This window comes from Sardina pilchardus, chromosome 23 (assembly GCF_963854185.1).
Source record: "Sardina pilchardus chromosome 23, fSarPil1.1, whole genome shotgun sequence".
In the NCBI taxonomy this organism is placed as follows: Eukaryota; Metazoa; Chordata; class Actinopteri; order Clupeiformes; family Clupeidae; genus Sardina; species Sardina pilchardus.
Genome location: NC_085016.1, coordinates 29,684,560 through 29,705,250, shown reverse-complemented (window position 1 = coordinate 29,705,250; position 20,691 = coordinate 29,684,560). Strand labels below are relative to the sequence as shown.

Below are 20,691 nucleotides of genomic sequence, written 5' to 3'. Positions count from 1 at the left end.
CGCGAAAAAAATACTTTGATATGAGTAGACTATCATGTGATTTCCTGTGAATGATGACGTGTAGCCTATGGAAATAATTTGAGGGAATCTAGCAGCAGTCTTGTAAATAGTGACCCACAGTCTTTGCAAAATCCTAATCTGAGACTGGCCTGTGACTAAAAACTCAATGAATTGTCTTTAGATGTGAGAGGGTCTGAGACTGTAGTTTTTCAAAAATCTTTTCCAAATCTTTGCAAAGTCTGGCAATGTAAGGTAGGCTTTATGTGACTTCAGCTGAGTATTTTACAACTTTGTAACTTTTATACTTTTTGAACTATGAATTAAAAACGATTAAAAATTTCCCCATAGACTTAACATTGCGCCGCTGTGACGCCCCTCTGCTCCCCCCACAGGCCGCTTGCTATTCTCCTTGTGGTCACACAAACTGCCGGCTTGCAGTGGGGACACTAATTAAAGGGATATTCCGCCATTTTTGGAAATACGCTCATTTTCCACCTCCCCTCGAGCAAAACAATCGATATTTACCTTGTTCCCGTTCATCCAGCCATTCTGTGAGTCTGGCGATACAACTTTTAGCTTCAGCCTAGCATAGATCATTGAATCGGATTAGACCATTAGCTTCTCGCCTGCTAGCTTCATGTTTAAAAGTGACTAAGATTTCTGGTAATTTTCTCATTTAAAACGTGTCTCCTCTCAAGTTAGAAAGTGCAATAAGACCAACTGAAAATGAAACCTGGCGTTTTTCTAGGCTGATTTGACATGGAACTACACTCTCATCTGGCGTAATAATCAAGGCAACTTGCACACTACTGGCACTACTACTGCTTGTTGTCTATGGGGACTATTTTCAGATGCTGCGTACGATATCACTACGCCTATGGTACGCCCGGGAAATTGTCGAGAGAAGAAAGGTCCTCTATCCTATCATGAAGGAATACAAGACGCAGAAAGTTAAAGCGCGTTTGGTTGTGGATAAATTGTACGTCAATGACGCGCTATACAGAGACTCAAAAGTGACAACATGGTTGTGAGTACATGACTTGTTTTCATTACAATAAGTGACTCAATCGTCTAATTTTCATATTTTCACTATCTGAGCAAGTTGTTGAAGACTCTGATGCTCTAAAAGCCTTGTGTTGGAGGCCATTTAGCTATACAAATCATGTTGCTTTCATTTGAGTACATAACTTGTTTTCATTACAAAAAGTGACTCAATCGTCTCATTTCATATTTTCACTATCTGAGCAAGTTGTTGAAGACTCTGATGCTCTAGACTAAAGCCTTGTGTTGGAGGCCATTTAGCTATACAAATCACATGTTGCTTTCATTTGAGAAAGACATTAGTTCTATTAAAAAAAAAAAAAAGTATCATGGTGCAGCGTTGAAGTGCTGTGGGGTGTCCTACGAAGCTCGATTAGTGTCTTAACGAGGTATGTTGCGCTCAAAGCCAGGGTATGCTGTCATACGAAAGTGGATTTTTTTTTAGCGTCGCTGTATCACCATGGTATCTTATGCTCGCAACCAAACCTGGTCGGGAGCGGGTTTTCAGCTAAGATTTCGGTTTAGATCGGCTACTTAAGCCCTAACCGCAGCTCTTAGCCCCTCCTTTCACAATGGCGTCACCTTTTGTGGGAATTCCTGTGGACCTCGGTGCCCGCATCGTACAGGGGTCTCTCCGGAGACAAAGGGTATTTCGGGACAGATCCGATCCCTTAGCATTTCCTGAAGATATTCTTTATAAGAGATACAGGTTCTCATCAGAGGGTATTCGCTATTTAATCGTACTTGTTGAACCTTATGTAGGAAATGCCACAAAAAGAAGCCGTGCGCTTACTGTTACGCAGTGTGTCTGTGTGTCACTGCGTTTTTTTGCCACGGGGACATATTTACATGCAGTTGGTGATGCGGCCAATCTTAGTAAAGAGACGGTGCGCAGCTCAATCCAAAAGATTGTAGCGGCGCTTAATAAATTATTACGTGTTCGTGGTGTTCCCGGGATTTTTGCCCTCACAAACTGTGAAAGAGGCATTTTATCGACTTTCAGGTAGCTAAATACCGTTGTCTGTGATAGACTGTTGGTAGAGCGTCAGTTTTCAACGACTTCACGCGGGGTTCGCCTCCAATATAAAGTGCACTTATATGTATGGCTTAAATAGTCCAAATTCTTATGGTACATGACGTAATACGTCTTCCCTAAAGGTTACGGCTAGTGTGATATATTACACATTTGTATGTAATTCTTTAATCTGTGTAGGATTCCCCAAACTCATAAGTGCAATCGACTGCACCCATGTCCCCATCAATGCACCTTTAGGGGAACATGAAGCTGACTTTGTGAACAGGAAGTCTACCCATAGCATCAATGTGCAGGTAAGGTAGCCTATTACCTGGGCTAGATAATTTTGGATGACAAATTGCATGCAGGTGCTAACTTTGTAATGGTGCTTAATGGCCTAACTTACCATTTGCAGATGACTTGTGACCATCAGCTGATGGTCACCAGTGTAGATGCCAAATGGCCCGGCTCGGTGCATGACTCTCGGATTTTCCGGGAGTCAATTCTCTGCCAGCAGTTTGAGCAAGGTGTGACAATTACTCAAGATCAATAACTGTAAATGTTGATTAGGCACTGATCACATTATGTTCTTCCTGTTTAATAGGCCGCTATGATGGGTTGCTTGTGGGGGACAGAGGGTATGCCTGCATGAGGTTCCTTATGACGCCATACAGTGACCCACAGACTCGGTCGGAGGGCCGCTTCAACAGGGCCCTCGGCACATGTAGGGTGAGGATCGAGATGACCTTTGGGATCATCAAGTCCCGTTTTAACTGCCTACGTGGCCTAAGGGTGAGGCCGGAGAGGGCCAGCCAAATCATCACAGCATGCGTGGTGCTACACAACATTGCCACCATAAGAAAGGAGCGAGCCCCACATGTGCCATTGGTGGCAGATGATGTTGTGGACCCCATGACCATAGATCATCCCACGGGAGTGGCCGTAAGACAGGCACTCACCCACCAGTTTTTTGGGTGAATTTTTGGTTGAGTTTGAAGGTGGATGTGTAATCTTTTTTTTTTGGTGTGTGTGTGTGTGTGTGTGGTGTGTGGGGGGGGTGGGGGGGGGGGGGTCTTGTGTGTGACAAGAATAAAGGAATCACTAATCTATCATTTTCGGCAAAGCATTTTTATTTTTATCAATCGCGCATTTGCTGTGAAAGTAGGAAAAAAGGGTCAGAGGGTCAATCTGTGTCAACCAAAGAAAGTCTAGGCCTTAAACATAACATACATGGAGGAGCTGAATCTCCAGCTTGAGCTTTTTGATCTCAAGCTTTTTTTTCTCGTTGTCGAGCTCTAGGTTTCTCTTGTAGAGGGCCCTTACATTGTCTGTTCCAACCTATAGGAATGATGTGTTATAATTCACTTATCATGGTGAAAGCCTTGTGGCGCACCTTAAAAAAAAGGAGTAACCAAAATAAAAACCTTGTCTCTCCCACGAGATGGCCTTGTGGGAGGCTCATCTATTGGGGCATCCCTCTGTATAAAAGATGACCAAAATGAAGAGTCATGTGAAATAGTTAACTGCAGTTCTAGCACTGCTCACTTCAGTTTCCATTATGATGGCTTTTTGAAGTGCAAAAGTGGCACCACCTTTGACGTCCATTATCCCTTTCACAACTAACAGCTGTGTCAGTCACACAATAGGCATTTTCTATTCTGCAAATTGATATTGTAGGTGTAAGAATTGTTAAGAAAAATCACCTCCATTGTCTCCCTGGATTCACATGCCGACAGTGTCTCCTCATCATTTGTGTCCTAGAAGGATCAGGGTAACATATTATAGGCAATTCTTGCCCAAATTCAGCCAACATTTAGAAGAATACATGGCACTTTGCTTTGACAGTTGAACTACCTCTGTTTGATGAGTGGATATATCCACTGTCGGCGGATCCCTTAAGACAATGTTACTGCCTTCAACTGAAAATTGCAGAAATTAAATTTACACTCAATAAGCTTACATTTCATGAGCAAGTCACTATGTATGTTCATTGCCAATACATACCCATTACAAATGCATCTTGTGAGGAGGCAGTGGGGTCAGATGACATGCCCCCCTCCACTCCTTGCATCATCGGCCGCCCTTCATTATTCGCGAGGGCCAGCTCCTCAGAAACGGTGAAGGGCGGTGGAGCTGGCCCACCCCCAGTGCTTCTACTTAGGGATCGCTTTTTATTTGCTTCATGGTAATCAACATCAGATTAAAGGTTAGAGCCTAGCCTATTGCAAACCATAGGCTTCAGTCACCTGAAATAATTTACATTGATGGTTTTAACTTACCACATTGAATTATATTTTTGTGCTTATTTTTCACCTGAACCCATGTTCTTCGGGAGGTGCTGGCACCACATCTGGATGGGGGAAAAAGGCAATGCATACAAAATATTTTCAATCACACGAGATGCGAACTCCGGACATCTGCGTACGAGGCGCACACTTATCCACTACACCATCGTCTTCGGGTTGATGGAAATGGAGAGTACAAAGTCTAGTTTTTTTTTTTTCACGTGTAGTTACCCCACATTCACACTGTCTCCGTCCGTCAACGGATCTCATTCACTTTGCATGGGGCGGACTCGAAATGCATTGTGGGTCCGTCCGTCGCTTCAGCTCCGTTGCCTCCGTCAAGAAAGTTGAGAAATGTTCAACTTTTCAGGCAGCGACGGATCCGTCATCCAATCAGATCACGTGTATGCAAATACACATACGGCAGGTTCAACCTCCGTGATCCGTTGACGGACGGAGACAGTGTGTACGCGGGGTTAGTGTAGTAGGGTAGAGTCTGACTGCTGGCCCTCTGTCTTCCCTCTGGCCTGCCTTAGCTAACGAGGGGCGGGGCAGTGACCCTAATTGGTTAACTGGCTCTGTGCAGCCTATTTAAGAGCCTGGTGGCTAGCAGCAATGTAGGCTCTGCTGTGAGAAGGTGTGCGTGCGAGCACACCAGAGCCTCCCACCAGGTATGCCATCTTTTTAAGTGTTTCTGTTTGTGTTAGTTTTGTCATTGTGGTTAATGTTTATCATTTTATGTACTATAGCTGGGTGCCCTGCCTGTCCGGACGACAGCAGGGGTGATGTTTCCTGCTTCTCCGGACTGTTACAGTTGGTCAGGCTGCTGTCTTGTCTTCATTTAATTTTGTTTGATGTTTGATTTATTATTTTGTCCCAGTTACTTTTGGTTTGGTTGTCTTTGTCCGTTGCTGTGTGTACTGAGAGTTGCTTGCTGTGGAGAGCTGCATTACTGTGTGAGACACTTTCTTAAACTTGCTGTGTTTGGTGCAAACTTCTCACCCTTGATATTAGCCTGCCCCCTCAGGCAAGCTCTGTCTGCCTTTGTTAGAATGTCTGTGTTGTCTCTTTTGTTTAATAAATACTGTGTTTAAGGAATTCATGTCTCCATAATGCTTAATCGAACCTGTGATGCTAAAGGTCTCAATCTCTTAAAGGTTCCCTGAGGCGCTAGGCCCCAGGGTGGCGTAGTCAGGCTACAGATTTGGGTTGGTTGCCTTGTCCACCATGTTACATTCGAATGGATTGTCTACATTATAGAATGAAATACATTTCCACAAAGCAGGTTGGACATTGCTTTTCCATGTTGAAATCATCATCACTCTATTGGATAATGGGCAACAATACTGGCGTATTTGGCAGACAATACGGAATATTTTCACTTACGAATTAACACGATCAGCTATTTTTTGCCAGCACGCCTCCCTAGCCTTATTTAACGCAACAGTGTTGCCCTTCACCGTAATTTCTCCTTTGAATTCTTCATTGGAATTCATAATAATTACTTGTTCTTCTTGGGTGAAATACACTGCTCTTGCCCGTTCCATATTTGGTATAATGGTGGGTCACATGACGCGATGAACGCCTCTTATGTGAACGCGCATTGAAACTAAAGAGGAAAACCTGGTTTGACAAATTGACTGATAAGTGAGCTTCTTAGGACCGTTGAACTTTGAATGCGAGTTTCGTATTTGTCGATCCAGGTTATCCAAAGAAAGCCTGGGTATGTTCATCGAGCTTCGTAGGACACCCCACTGATCTCTTCCTTTTTTGTTGTTATTGTGTATTGTGTTGATTTTCATTTTTCCTTTGTTTGGTCTGAAAAGGTATGTTATATGTGTGGTTCACAGGCCAATATAACAAGGGGTCGAAGCCTTTGGGGAAGGAAAGGGGGTTGTATTTTTTCCTTCCCTTTTTCTTTTTTTTCTTTTTTGTTTTGTCATTTGTATGTTTGTTTTATGATTTTGTGGATGCGCGAATGACTTATGTGGTGTATGTTTCCAGGGAGAAAAACAAGAAGAACAGCACATTTAAATGCCCAGTGTGTTTGAAAAAAGAAAATAATGGAATAATAATTAATAATATACCATCCAAAAACCTATTTTACATGGAAAAAATAGTTACCATAAAAATGGAAAAAGCACAGAGAATTGTGGAATATGTCATTTGATGGAATACAAATAGCGAGTTATAATTGCAATGGCCTGGCAGATAAAAGAAAGCGGCAACAGATATTTACATGGCTAAGAGAAAAAAATTATGCAATCTTTTGTTTACAAGAGACTCACTCAACTCCAGCTGACGAAACACTATGGAGAAAAGAATGGGATGGTCCAATTTTGTTTTCACACGGGTTAAAAAACGCCTACCTTACATTGACAGACTTTGCAAAGATTTGGAAAATATTTTTGAAAGACTACAGTCTCAGACCCACTCACATCTAAAGACAATTCATTGAGTTTTTAGTCACAGTCTAGTCACAGGCCAGGGGTGCGTTTCCCGAAAGCATCGTAAGCCTACGATGATCGTAAAGTCCCTCTTACGACCGTCTTAAGATTTGCCGACTGTTTCCCGAAACCATCGTAGCTTCCCAGCAAACAATTAACGTTCTGCTAACTTTCACTAACGTTAGCTTTTGGTTCCCCTATGGTTCGTTTTTCAGCAACCTACTAATAACGTTTAGAGAACGTTATCTCCAGGTTGTCAAAACAAATAACGTTCCCCTAACGTTTTTACAACTAAAGAAAAAAACGTTATATTCTGGTTGAATCCCAGCAAGCAAATAACGTTAGCCGCTGGTTCTCCTGTGGTTAGTTTATCAGTAACCTTCTAATACCCTGGAGAGAACGTTAGCTCCAGGTTATCAAAGTTTCCCGAACGTTATTACAACTAAAGAAAAAAACGTTATATTCTGGTTGCATTTCTCTTTTCACACAACGTTGCTACTTAGTTGTTTTTAGGTATCTTATTTGTATAACCATATCGGTATTCTCTGGTTATGTGCGTGGGGTTGATTGATGAAAATCGCCCCAGAGTTTCTATGATTTTCCAATTGAACACGGCCAGCAGCCACACTGCAAAGTCGGAATAATTTGTTGCAAAATCGACATAGCCCTATTCTATTCTTCCCCCCTCTGTTGGATTGATATTCGGCCGACCAGCCAGCCCGTCAGCTAAAGGGGCCAGCGAAGCTAGGTTGAGAAACTTCCATCTCGGGTCCGTGAGTTCTGGGGTGTTGGTGTTTTAGCAGACTCAACCTCGCTAACTTTAAGACATTTGGATAGGCCTAACACAGAGATAAAGTTACTCACGTAGGCTGGCTGTATGGTATCGATCACATTCTTCACATCTCCATGCACTTGTTCCATTAAGTCCAACAGGCTTTAAAAAAACACTGTATAGGGTAAACCGGGTGGAAGAGCTAGCTAGCCATAGTCCCAGGCAGGCACACAACGACTTCATGCTAACTAATCTGACGAATAGTTTTGGATTAATCCATAATCGATTAGAGTGGCACCTGAAATGCATTCATGTTTTTAAAGCTTTATTTGTTATGAAAATATGATGATGAGGACTCCAATGAATTCTTTCTCAAACGTTGAGACTGCATCTTAAACAGCACAATGTTCCCGGGGGAGAATTGTTTTATATTAACACGTCCAAGTTATAGCCTATGTTACTGTGCTGTTCACTCAGCCTATCCCACAATTCCCAGTCCCAATTTAAAACAAAATAAACCAAAATCCATCATAATTCTGAACCGAGGACTTTTAATGGCATACGATGCAATAAAAACAGCCTGTTTTGAATGTTGAAACAGTGTGTTAGGCTAGCGCCTGCTCTGCTTATGTTTTGATCTGACTAATCGTTTATTATAGGAAAAGACACCGTAGACAAGAAAGTATTAGACCTAACCGCATTTAAATACTTAGCTGACACTAGCATATGGTAACAAGCCGTATTCGTCGCAGTTCAGCAAGCAGCTAATGGTAAGTGAATTGTCATGCGTGTGTAATGTCATTGCCTTAGTCATCAGACACGTTCGCTCTCCCAGGTTGCTGATAGGCTGTCGCCGCAGACGGCAAGTGTACAGCGGAGCCATGCCTCGATGTCACTATAATTCTACATATTTTTTCCCCCTTTACACTTTGTTGCTGGGAGGTTAGGGGAACGTTAATGCAACCAAATATAGTAAAGTTCCCTAAAGGGTAGGAGAACGTTCTGCTAACCAAAATAAACAACCAGAAAAAAACGTAGTATTTTCGTCAAGAAAACTTTCCTGGGGAACCTTGTGGCAACTTTCGCAACTTTCAGGCAACGTTTTCCTAACCAGGAAAAAAACGTTCTAAAAACGTTCTCCTAACCAGAAATTGTTAGCTGGGTTAAGAGCATCGTGAAAACACTCGTAGATCTACGAGTGATCCAGAGTTCTCGTTACTGCCTAAGAGCGTCGTAACGCTATGCCTCAGTGGAGTCACCAGCAGGATATGCAGGGGGATTACAACTAAGAATATAATGATCCAACTTACGTTACCATTCTTTATTGTAAATTTACTTGTGATGATTCAGATTTTAGCGTGCAAAATAGCATTCATTCAATGGACATAATGTTATTAAAACCGGACAAGAATAGCCTACAAGTTATGAAAGGAGACGTTGCCAGAAAAGTTTGCCATTATCTTTTTGTGTAGCCTTTTATTTTTTATTAGGTTTATGAGGTAAAAACAGAGAAAGGAATATGTGACAATAGTCTGTTCTGCGTCAAAATCTAAGCCTATAGGCTATGTTATTTAAGCCTACACATTTCCTCATTTTCTTATCAACCTCTTTATTCAAACATCTGCTTAAGTGACACGAAACATTATTGCACAGGCAGCACACCGTGCTCTCACAAGTAGGTTAGCAAAGAACTCGCAAACGATGTAGGAGTAAGCTAGCCGAAGCCTAATATACATATCTTCCAACAAACATAAAAACGGGGCAACAATCTAATGTTAAATAATACAAAAGTATGTATGCGTGTGGTATATGGCCTAGGCTAATTGGAATGCTTACATGCAGATGTCAAAGGTTTTCTATTTTCGTATTGATGTTAATTAATGTATAGATCCGAAGTTCAGACGGTGCGCTTAGCTATGACGTGCAGTCACCTGACATACCATCAAATTAGGGGATATTTCAGAACTTTTATCGTGGACAGCTCCCTTAAGAGCATCGTAAGAGCAGTGGACGCGCGTTCACGCTACGAGCATGTTCGGGAAACAGTCGGCAAATCCTAACGATCGATCTTAAGATGAATCGTAGAAAACCCTCGTAAGAGTGTCTATCCATCGTTATCGGGAAACGCACCCCAGTCTCAGAATAGGATTTTGCAAAGACTGTGGGTCACTATTTACAAGACTGCTGCTAGATTACTTCAAGTTATTTCCATCGTGCACGAGGCTACACGTCATCATCAACAGGAACTCACATGATAGCCTACTCATATCAAAGTATTTTTTTCGCGTTTCTGCAGCATTGTTTGATGTGTGACATCACTAACAGATATAGAGTTGTTCTGTCACGTAGAATAGCCGACTAATAAATTGAAATGAAATAAATAAGAAATGAAACTAGAAAACGTAATTTCGAGGAAATTACCAGTGCATGCAAAAGCAAGACATAAGATAAAATGTGAAACAAACTTAAATTTACAAACAGGTATGGACAGAGGAAGGTGAGGGAAGGGGGGGGGGGCAGTGTGTTGTATGTATGTGGCTTAGGGACAGAGGTGGAAAAGTCCAACCAACCAGCTGATTCTAAGTAGTACAACTCTTCAGCCAGGCAGAGCAGCTAATTGGTGAGATCACCTGTGTTTAAGTGCACAGATAGAACCAATACGTGATTGGACTTTTACTCTCTGAAGCTTGACTTTTCCACCTCTGAGTGTGAGTGCGTGTGTGTGTGTGTGTGTGTGTGAGTGGATTTAAGTGGATGAAAGGAGCGTGGCTTTCTATGATGCAGTGAAATGGGGTAGTTAGGTTAAGGTGAGAATGTTGTGGAGTGCATGGAGAAGTGTGGTATATATGAAGTACTGCAGTCAGGTGTGTGTGTGTGTGAGTGTGTGTGTGTATGAGTGAATGGGTAGACAGAGAGAACTGATAATGCAGGTTCAATTTAACTGGCTGTCAATTAAACTTGATAGGCCCTTGAGCAGCTGGCTCTTGATACAGGTGCAAATCAGCTTAATCAGCAGTGCAGTGCGATAGACCTCTGAAGTTCGCCTACAAAAAAGCTTGCCATATATGGGCAGTTGGCTTCAATTAACTCCCGGATCTCCTTATATGGGCAGAGGGCAGCTTCAGAGGTCTATGAAAAGTCAATGGGGAAAAATATTTTGCTAATATCTCAAAAAGTATCAAGTTTACAGAACTGAAATATACATAGACTTAGTCTTATTTTCAAGACCTACGTAACAAAGTTTGAACCAAGTTTCTACGTTAAACGGTTGAAGCGAATTAGGACCTGGTTAGGAGAATAACTAAACGTAATTTCGAGGAAATTACCAGTGCATGCAAAAGCAAGACATAAGATAAAATGTGAAACAAACTTAAATTTACAAACCGAACCAATACGTGATTGGACTTTTACTCTCTGAAGCTTGACTTTTCCACCTCTGAGTGTGAGTGCGTGTGAGTGTGCGTGCGTGCGTGCGTGTGTGTGTGTGTGTGTGTGTGAGTGGATGTGAGTGGATGTAAGGAGCATGGCTTTCTATGATGCAGTGAAATGGGTTAGGTTAAGGTGAGAATGTTGTGGAGTGCATGGAGAAGTGTGGTATATGAAGTGCTGCAGTCAGGTGTGTGTGTGTATGAGTGAATGGGTAGACAGAGAGGGCTGATAATGCAGGTTCAATTTAACTGGCTGTCAATTAAACTTGATAGCAGCTGGCTCTTGACACAGGTGCAAATCAGCTTAATCAGCAGTGCAGTGCGATAGACCTCTGAAGTTCGCCTACAAAAAAGCTTGCCATATATGGGCAGTTGGCTTCAATTAACTCCCGGATCTCCTTATATGGGCAAGGATAGGAGCTTCAGAGGTCTATGAAAAGTCAATGGGGAAACATATTTTGCTAATATCTCAAAAAGTATCAAGTTTACAGAACTGAAATATACATAGACTTAGTCTTATTTTCAAGACCTACGTAACAAAGTTTGAACCAAGTTTCTAAGTTAAACGGTTGAAGCTAATTTGGACCTGGTTAGGAGAATAATAATAACTAGAAATGCAATTCCAAGGAATTACCAGTGCATGAAAATGCAAAAAAAAATATAGATAGATAATGTAGATATGGTTACTAAGGTGTAGCTAGGGTAAACATGGTGGTTGCATAGTTTAAAGAGAGTTGATAGTGTTAAGGTAGACATTTTAAAGCTTAAACATTCCTGTTCTAACTTAACTATTGATTTCTAACAGGTATTCTAAAATGTTAACTATGCTAACAATGATAACCAGGTTGATTGGTTTACTTGGCTAATGATTTCTAGCAGTAATGCTAAAATGCTAACTATGCTAACAATGCTAACTATGTTAACAATGCTAACCACGTTGATTAGCTAACTTAGCTAATCATTTTGAACAGTTATGCTAAATATGCTAACTATGCTAACAATGCTAACAATGCTAACTATGTTAACAATGCTAACTAGGTTGATTAGCTAACTTAGCTAATCATTTCTAGCAGCTATGCTAAAAATGCTAACTATGCTAGCTATGCTAACTAGCTAACTTGCTACTGAGGACTTCTATTTTGAAACATTTGTTGATAGGGTATCCATGGCTGCCACTATCAGGAATAAAGAAGTTACTGTAGTAAAATCATGTTGGTTGCTGTGGAAACGGTCATAAACGCTTAATTTTAATGGTTGCTATGTTGGTTGCTAGGTACATGGAGGTCTCATGTAGTTGACTGGAGGCATAGTTGAAGATAACTGACAGTTGGAATGGTTGAACAGTTAAATAGTTGAGTAGTTTCAATGGTTAAATGATTTAATAGTGTATTATTGCAGTGAGGACTTTTATTTTGAAACAGTTGTGGAAAGAGGAAACAGTTAACAGGATATGTAGTCTTCACAGAGAGATTGTATGCTTAAAGCCTGAGAGAGAGAGGGCTGCTGCAGGTGGGGCTGGCCACCTGGCATAAGATTCTAATTGCTTAATGACCCGATTGTGATGTCATAGAGGCCAATGTTAAGTCTATGGGGAAATTTGTCAATGTCAATGTCAATGTCAATTTATTAGAGTGCATGAAAATGCACTCTACTGTTATCCGATTTATTAGAGTGCATGAAAATGCACTCTACTGTTATCCGATTTATTCTTATTACAGTGCATGAAAATGCACTGTACTGTTCTTCCTATTCTTCTTATCTTTAAACTTCTTCTTCTAACGCTCGCAATTCAGCTTCAACCGTTTAACGTAGAAACTTCATTCAAACGTTGTTGCGTAGGTCTTGCTTATGCCATGTGTGCTTTGTATTTTTCAACTTTGTAACTTTTATACTTTTTAAACTATGAATTAAAAAACGATTTCCCCATAGATTTAACATTGAGCTATTTCCCCATAGACTTAACATTGCTCATTATGACATCACGGCAGCAATTAGAATCTTACGCCAGGTGGCCGGCCACCTGGGCACCAACTGTCAGTTTCTCTGGCTTTAAGCATACAGTCTCTCAGAAGACTACATGTCCTGTTAACTGTTTCCTCTGTCCACAACTGTTTCAAAATAAAAGTCCTCACTGCAATAATACACTATTAAATCATTTAACCATTGAAACTACTCAACTATTGAACTGTTCAACCATTCCAACTGTCAGTTATCATCCACTATGCCTCCAGTCAACTACATGAAACCTCCATGTACCTAGCAACCAACAAAGCAACCTTTAAAATTAAGCGTTTATGACCGTTTCCATAGCAAACAACATGATTATACTGCAGTAACTTCTTGTTTCCTGATAGTGGCCACCATGGATACCCTAGCAACAAATGTTTCAAAATAAAAGTCCTCCCTAGCAAGTTAGCTAGTTAGCATGGTTAGCATAGTTAGCATTGTTAGCATAGTTAGCATTTTTAGCATAACTGCAAAAAATCATCAACTAAGTTAGCTAATCAACCTGGTTAGCATTGTTAGCAAATTTAGCATTGTTAGCATAGTTAGCATTTTAAGCATCACTGCTAGAAATCATCGGTTAAGTTAGCTAATCAACCTGGTTAGCATTGTTAGTAAAGTTAGCATTGCTAGCATTATTAGCATTTTTAACGTAACTGCTAGAAAACATTAGCTAAGTTAGCTAATCAACATTTTAACATGAATAGAAATCATTAGTTAAGTTAGAACTGGAATGTTTCATCTTTAAACTGTCTACCTTCACACTATCAACTCTCTGTAAACTATGCAACCACCATGTTTACCCTAGCTACACCTTAGTAACCATATCTACATTATCTATCTATTTTTGCAATTTCATGCACTGGTAATTCCTTGGAATTGCATTTCTAGTTATTGATATTCTTCTAACGCTTTTTGTGCGTGCAATTCAGCTTCAACCGTTTAACGTAGAAACTTCATTCAAACTGCGCTGCGTAGGTCTTACTTAGGTGACTTCAGCTATGTATTTTTCAACTTTGTAACTTTTATACTTTTTGAACTATTAAATAAAAACTATTAAAATTTCCCCATAGACTTAACATTACATTATGACATCATAATAGGGCAATTAGAATCTTATGCCAGGTGGCCAGTCCAGGTGCAGCAGCTCTCTCTCTCTCTCAGGCTTTTAAGCATACAATCTAATTAAGACTACAGATCCTGTTTCACTACTTCCTCTGTCCACAACTGTTTCAAAATAAAAGTCCTTACTGCAATAATACACTATTAAATCATTTAACCATTGAAACTGCTCAACTATTTAACTGTTCAACCATTCCAACTGTCAGTTATCATCAACTATGCCTCCAGTCAACTACATGAAACCTCCATGTACCTAGCAACCAACATAGCAACCATTAAAATTAAGCGTTTATGACCGTTTCCATAGCAACCAACATGATTTTACTACAGTAACTTCTTTATTCCTGATAGTGGCCACCATAGATACCCTATCAACAAATGTTTCAAAATAAAAGTCCTCACTAGCAAGTTAGCTAGTTAGCATGGTTAGCATTGTTAGCATAGTTAGCATTTTTTGCATAACTGCTAGAAATGATTAGCTAAGTTAGCTAATCAACCTGGTTACCATTGTTAGCACAGTTAGCATTGTTAGCATAGTTAGCATTTTTAGCATAACTGTTAGAAATGATTAGCTGAGTTAGCTAATCAACCTGGTTAGCATTGTTAGCATAGTGAGCATTGTTAGCATGTTTAGCATAACTGCTAGAAATCATTAGTTCAGTTAGAACTGTAATGTTTAAGCTTTAAACTGTCTACCTTCACACTATCAGCTTTCTTTAAACTATGCAACCACCATGTTTACCCTAGCTACACCTTAGTAACTATATCTACATTATCTACTGTATCTATACATTTTTGCATTTTCATGCACTCGTAATTTCCCTGGAATTACATTCTCTAGTTTATATAGCACATTTAAAAAACAACCACAGTTGACCAAAGTGCTGTAAAATAAAATAAAATAAAAATAACATGAAAATAAAGTAAAATAATTATAAAATAACTTTAAAGAAACATAGTAAAGATTAGTAAATAATAATAATAACTAGAAATGCAATTCCAAGGAATTACCAGTGCATGAAAATGCAAAAATAGATAGATAATGTAGATATGGTTACTAAGGTGTAGCTAGGGTAAACATGGTGGTTGCAAAGTTTACAAAGAGTTGATAGTGTGAAGGTAGACAGTTTAAAGATGAAACGTTCCAGTTCTAACTTAACTAATGATTTCTATTCATGTTAAAATGTTGATTAGCTAAATTAGCTAATGATTTCTAGCAGTTACGCTAAAAATGTTTATTATGTTAGCAATGCTAACTTTATTAACAATGCTAACCAGGTTGATTAGCTAACTTAACCGATGATTTCTAGCAGTAATGCTAAAAATGCCAACTATGCTAACAATGCTAAATTTGCTAACAATGCTAACCAGGTTGATTAGCTAACTTAGTTGATGATTTTTTGCAGTTATGCTAAAAATGCTAACTATGCTAACTATGCTAACCATGCTAACTAGCTAACTTGCTAGTGAGGACTTTTATTTTGAAACATTTGTTGCTAGGGTATCCATGGTGGCCACTATCAGGAAACAAGAAGTTACTGCAGTATAATCATGTTGGTTGCTATGGAAACGGTCATAAACACTTAATTTTAATGGTGGCTATGTTGGTTGCTAGGTACATGGAGGTTTCATGTAGTTGACTGGAGGCATAGTGGATGATAACTGACGGTTGGAATGGTTGAACAGTTCAATAGTTGAGTAGTTTCAGTGGTTAAATGATTTAATAGTGTATTATTGCAGTGAGGACCTTTATTTTGAAACAGTTGTGGACAGAGGAAGTAGTGAAACAGGATCTGTAGTCTTAATGAGATTGTATGCTTAAAGCCTGAGACAGAAGGTGCCTCTCATATAGCGTTTACGCGTCCTCTCTCGCTCCTCACTGATCTACATAAAGAATGATGGAGCGGCAACAATGGGATAGTCTAGCCCTTCTTCTATCTTTCTTCATGTAGATCATTGAGGATCGAGGAGCGAGGGAGGACATATAAACGCTGCTTGAGAGGGACCCACAGTAAATACTTTAAAAGTTGTATGTAGATAGTCTAATTAATGTTGATAGACAGAATGTTTAATGGATGTTGATAGGCAGATTGTTTAATAGATATTGATTGACAGTTTAATGGGTGGATGAGTGAATGGTCTGAAGAAGATGAATGGATAGAAGGTTGGATGGAATGTGCCTTATATTCTTGTTAAGAGAGACACTGATACAGCTATCTGAGAGTAGTTGATACAGGTGTAATCAATTTAACTGGCTAGTCTTAAGAGAGCCAGAGTGTACTCTTAAAGCCTGAGACAGAGTAAATAATTTAAAAGTTGAATGTAGATAGTCTAATTAATGTTGATAGACAGAGAGTTTAATGGATGTTGATAGACAGATTGTTTAATAGATGTTGATAGACAGTTTAATGGGTGGATGAGTGAATGGTCTGAAGAAAATGAATGGATAGAATGTTGGATGGAATGTGCCTTATATTCTTGTAGAATGGAGAGACAGCTCTCTACTGAGAGTAGTGGATACAGATACAGGTGTAATCAATTTAACTGGCTAGTCTTAAGAGAGCCAGCCTGAGACAGAGTAGATTGTTTAAAAGTTGAATGTAGAGCGTCTAATTGATGTTGATAGGCAGACTGTTTAGAATGGGTGGATGAGTGAATGATTTGAAGAAGATGAATGGATATAAAGTTGGATGGAATTAGGAGGACTTATTTTGATACTGTTGTGCGCAGAGGATACAGGGGAACAGAATATGTAGTCTTCAGAGAGATTGTAAAGCCTGAGAGAAACTGACAGTTGGTGCCCAGGTGGCTGACCAGCTGGAGTAAGATTCTAATTGCTGCCGTGATGTCATAATGAGCAATGTTAAGTCTATGGGGGAAATTGTAATAGTTTTTAACTAATAGTTTAAAAAGTATAAAAGTTACAAAGTTGAAAAGTCATAGCACACATGTCCTAAGTAAGACCTACGTAACGCAGTTTGAATGAAGTTTCTACATTAAACGGTTCTAGCTGATTTGCGTGCGTTAGAAGAAGAACTAGAAATGCAATTCCAAGGAATTACCAGTGCATGAAAATGCAAAAATAGATAGATAATGTAGATATGGTTGCTAAGATGTAGCTAGGGTAAACATGGTTGTTGCATAGTTTACAGAGAGTTGATAGTGTGAAGGTAGACATTTTAAAGATGAAACGTTCCAGTTCTAACTTAACTAATGATTTCTATTCATGTTAAAATGTTGATTAGCTAACTTAGCTAATGATTTCTAGCAGTTACGCTAAAAATGCTTATTATGCTAGCAATGCTAACTTTACTAACAATGCTAACCAGGTTGATTAGCTAACTTAACCGATGATTTCTAGCAGTAATGCTAAAAATGCTAACTATGCTAACAATGCTAAATTTGCTAACAATGCTAACCAGGTTGATTAGCTAACTTAGTTGATGATTTTTTGCAATTATACTAAAAATGCTAACAATGCTAACCATGCTAACTAGCTAACTTGCTAGTGAGGACTTTTATTTTGAAACATTTGTTGCTAGGGTATCCATGGTGGCCACTATCAGGAAACAAGAAGTTACTGCAGTATAATCATGTTGGTTGCTATGGAAACGGTCATAAACACTTAATTTTAATGGTTGCTATGTTGGTTGCTAGGTACATGGAGGTTTCATGTAGTTGACTGGAGGCATAGTGGATGATAACTGACAGTTGGAATGGTTGAACAGTTCAATAGTTGAGTAGTTTTTAATGGTTAAATGATTTAATAGTGTATTATTGCAGTGAGGACCTTTATTTTGAAACAGTTGTGGACAGAGGACGTAGTGAAACAGGATCTGTAGTCTTAATGAGATTGTATGCTTAAAGCCTGAGACAGAAGGTGCCTCTCATATAGCGTTTACGCGTCCTCTCTCGCTCCTCACTGATCTACATAAAGAATGATGGAGCGGCAACAATGGGATAGTCTAGCCCTTCTTCTATCTTTCTTTATGTAGATCATTGTGGATCGAGGAGCGAGGGAGGACATATAAACGCTGCTTGAGAGGGACCCACAGTAAATACTTTAAAAGTTGTATGTAGATAGTCTAATTAATGTTGATAGACAGACTGTTTAATGGATGTTGATAGGCAGATTGTTTAATAGATATTGATTGACAGTTTAATGGGTGGATGAGTGAATGGTCTGAAGAAGATGAATGGATAGAAGGTTGGATGGAATGTGCCTTATATTCTTGTTAAGAGAGACACTACAGCTCTCTGAGAGTAGTTGACACAGGTGTAATCAATTTAACTGGCTAGTCTTAAGAGAGCTAGAGTACTCTTAAAGCCTGAGACAGAGTAAATAATTTAAAAGTTGAATGTAGATAGTCTAATTAATGTTGATAGACAGAGAGTTTAATGGATGTTGATAGACAGATTGTTTAATAGATGTTGATAGACAGTTTAATGGGTGGATGAGTGAATGGTCTGAAGAAGATGAATGGATAGAATGTTGGATGGAATGTGCCTTATATTCTTGTAGAATGGAGAGACACAGCTCTCTACTGAGAGTAGTGGATACAGATACAGGTGTAATCAATTTAACTGGCTAGTCTTAAGAGAGCCAGCCTGAGACAGAGTAGATTGTTTAAAAGTTGAATGTAGATCGTCTAATTGATGTTGATAGGCAGACTGTTTAGAATGGGTGGATGAGTGAATGGTTTGAAGAAGATGAATGGATATAAAGTTGAATGGAATTAGGAGGACTTATTTTGATACTGTTGTGCGCAGAGGATACAGGGGAACAGAATATGTAGTCTTCAGAGAGGAGCCTGAGAGAAACTGACAGTTGGTGCCCAGGTGGCCGGCCACCTGGTGTAAGATTCTAATTGCTGCCGTGATGTCATAATGAGCAATGTTAAGTCTATGGGGGAAATTGTAATAGTTTTTAACTAATAGTTTAAAAAGTATAAAAGTTACAAAGTTGAAAAATATAAAGCAGGCATGGCATAAGCAAGACCTACGCAACAACGTTTGAATGAAGTTTCTACGTTAAACGGTTGAAGCTGAATTGGCTGCGTTAGAAGAAGAAGTTTAACTAGAAATGCAATTCCAAGGAATTACCAGTGCATGAAAATGCAAAAAAATGTAGATATGGCTACTAAGGTGTAGCTAGGGTAAACATGGTGGTTGCATAGTTTAAAGAGAGTTGATGGTGTTAAGGTAGACATTTTAAAGCTTAAACATTACTGTTCTAACTTAACTAATGATTTCTAACAGGTATTCTAAAATGTTGACAATGCTAACAATGCTAACCAGGTTGATAAGTTAACTTAGCTGATCATTTTAGCAGTTGTGTTAAAAATGCTAACAATGCTAACCAGGTTGATTAGCTAACTTAGCTAATCATTTTTAGCAGTTATGCTAAAAATGCTATGCTAACCATGCTAACTTGCTAGTGAGGACTTTTATTTTGAAACAGCAGTTGCTAGGGTATCCATGGTGCCCACTATCAGGAATAAAGAAGTTACTGTAGTATGATCATGTTGGTTGCTATGGAAACTGTCAAAAACGCTTAGTTTTAATGGTTGCTATGTTGGTTGCTAGGTACATGGAGGTTTCATTTAGTTGACTGGAGGCATAGTTGATGATAACTGACAGTTGGAATGGTTGAACAGTTAAATAGTTGAGTAGTTTCAGTGGTTAAATGATTTAATAGTGTATTATTGCAGTGAGGACTTTTATTTTGAAACAGTTGTGGAAAGAGGAAACAGTTAACAGGATATGTAGTCTTCACAGAGATTGTGTGCTTAAAGCTTGAGAGAGAGAGGGCTGCTGCAGGTGGGGCTGGCCACCTGGCATAAGATTCTAATTGCTCAACGACCCGATTGTGATGTCATAGAGGCCAATGTTAAGTCTATGGGGAAATTTTGAATAGTTTTTATTTAATAGTTCAAAAAGTATAAAAGTTACAAAGTTGAAAAGTCATAGCAACCCGATCCATTAGAATACCTACGTTACAAAGTTTGAATGAAGTTTCTAAGTTAAACGGTTGAAGAGAAATTGCGGTTAGAAAAAGTGGTAAGCGGAATAATAATAACTATAAGAAGCCTAGGAAGAACAGTACAGTGCATTTGCATGCACTGTAATAATAATAATAACTAGAAATGCAATTCCAAGGAATTACCAGTGCATGAAAATGCAGAAATAGATAGATAATGTAGATATGGTTACTAAGGTGTAGCTAGGGTAAACATGGTGGTTGCATAGTTTACAGAGAGTTGATAGTGTGAAGGTAGACTGTTTAAAGATGAAACATTCCAGTTCTAACTTAACTAATGATTTCTATTCATGTTAAAATGTTGATTAGCTAACTTAGCTAATGATTTCTAGCAGTTACGCTAAAAATGCTAATTATGCTAGCAATGCTAACTTTACTAACAATGCTAACCAGGTTGATTAGCTAACTTAACCAATGATTTCTAGCAGCAATGCTAAAAATGCTAACTATGCTAACAATGCTAAATTTGCTAACAATGCTAACCAGGTTGATTAGCTAACTTAGTTGATGATTTTTTGCAGTTATGCTAAAAATGCT

General features: G+C 39.2%; 1 long non-coding RNA gene and 1 pseudogene across 1 annotated transcript; both read left to right on the top strand.

Annotated features, from left to right (window-relative positions):
- Positions 1–1,613: 1,613 nt before the first annotated feature.
- On the top strand, positions 1,614–3,034 carry LOC134071038 (putative nuclease HARBI1; annotated as a pseudogene).
- Positions 3,035–4,963: 1,929 nt separating this feature from the next.
- Positions 4,964–5,439, top strand: LOC134070833 (uncharacterized). Its single transcript, XR_009936992.1, has 2 exons — positions 4,964–5,012; positions 5,091–5,439. It is a non-coding gene; the product is annotated as an uncharacterized LOC134070833 (long non-coding RNA).
- Positions 5,440–20,691: the final 15,252 nt, after the last annotated feature.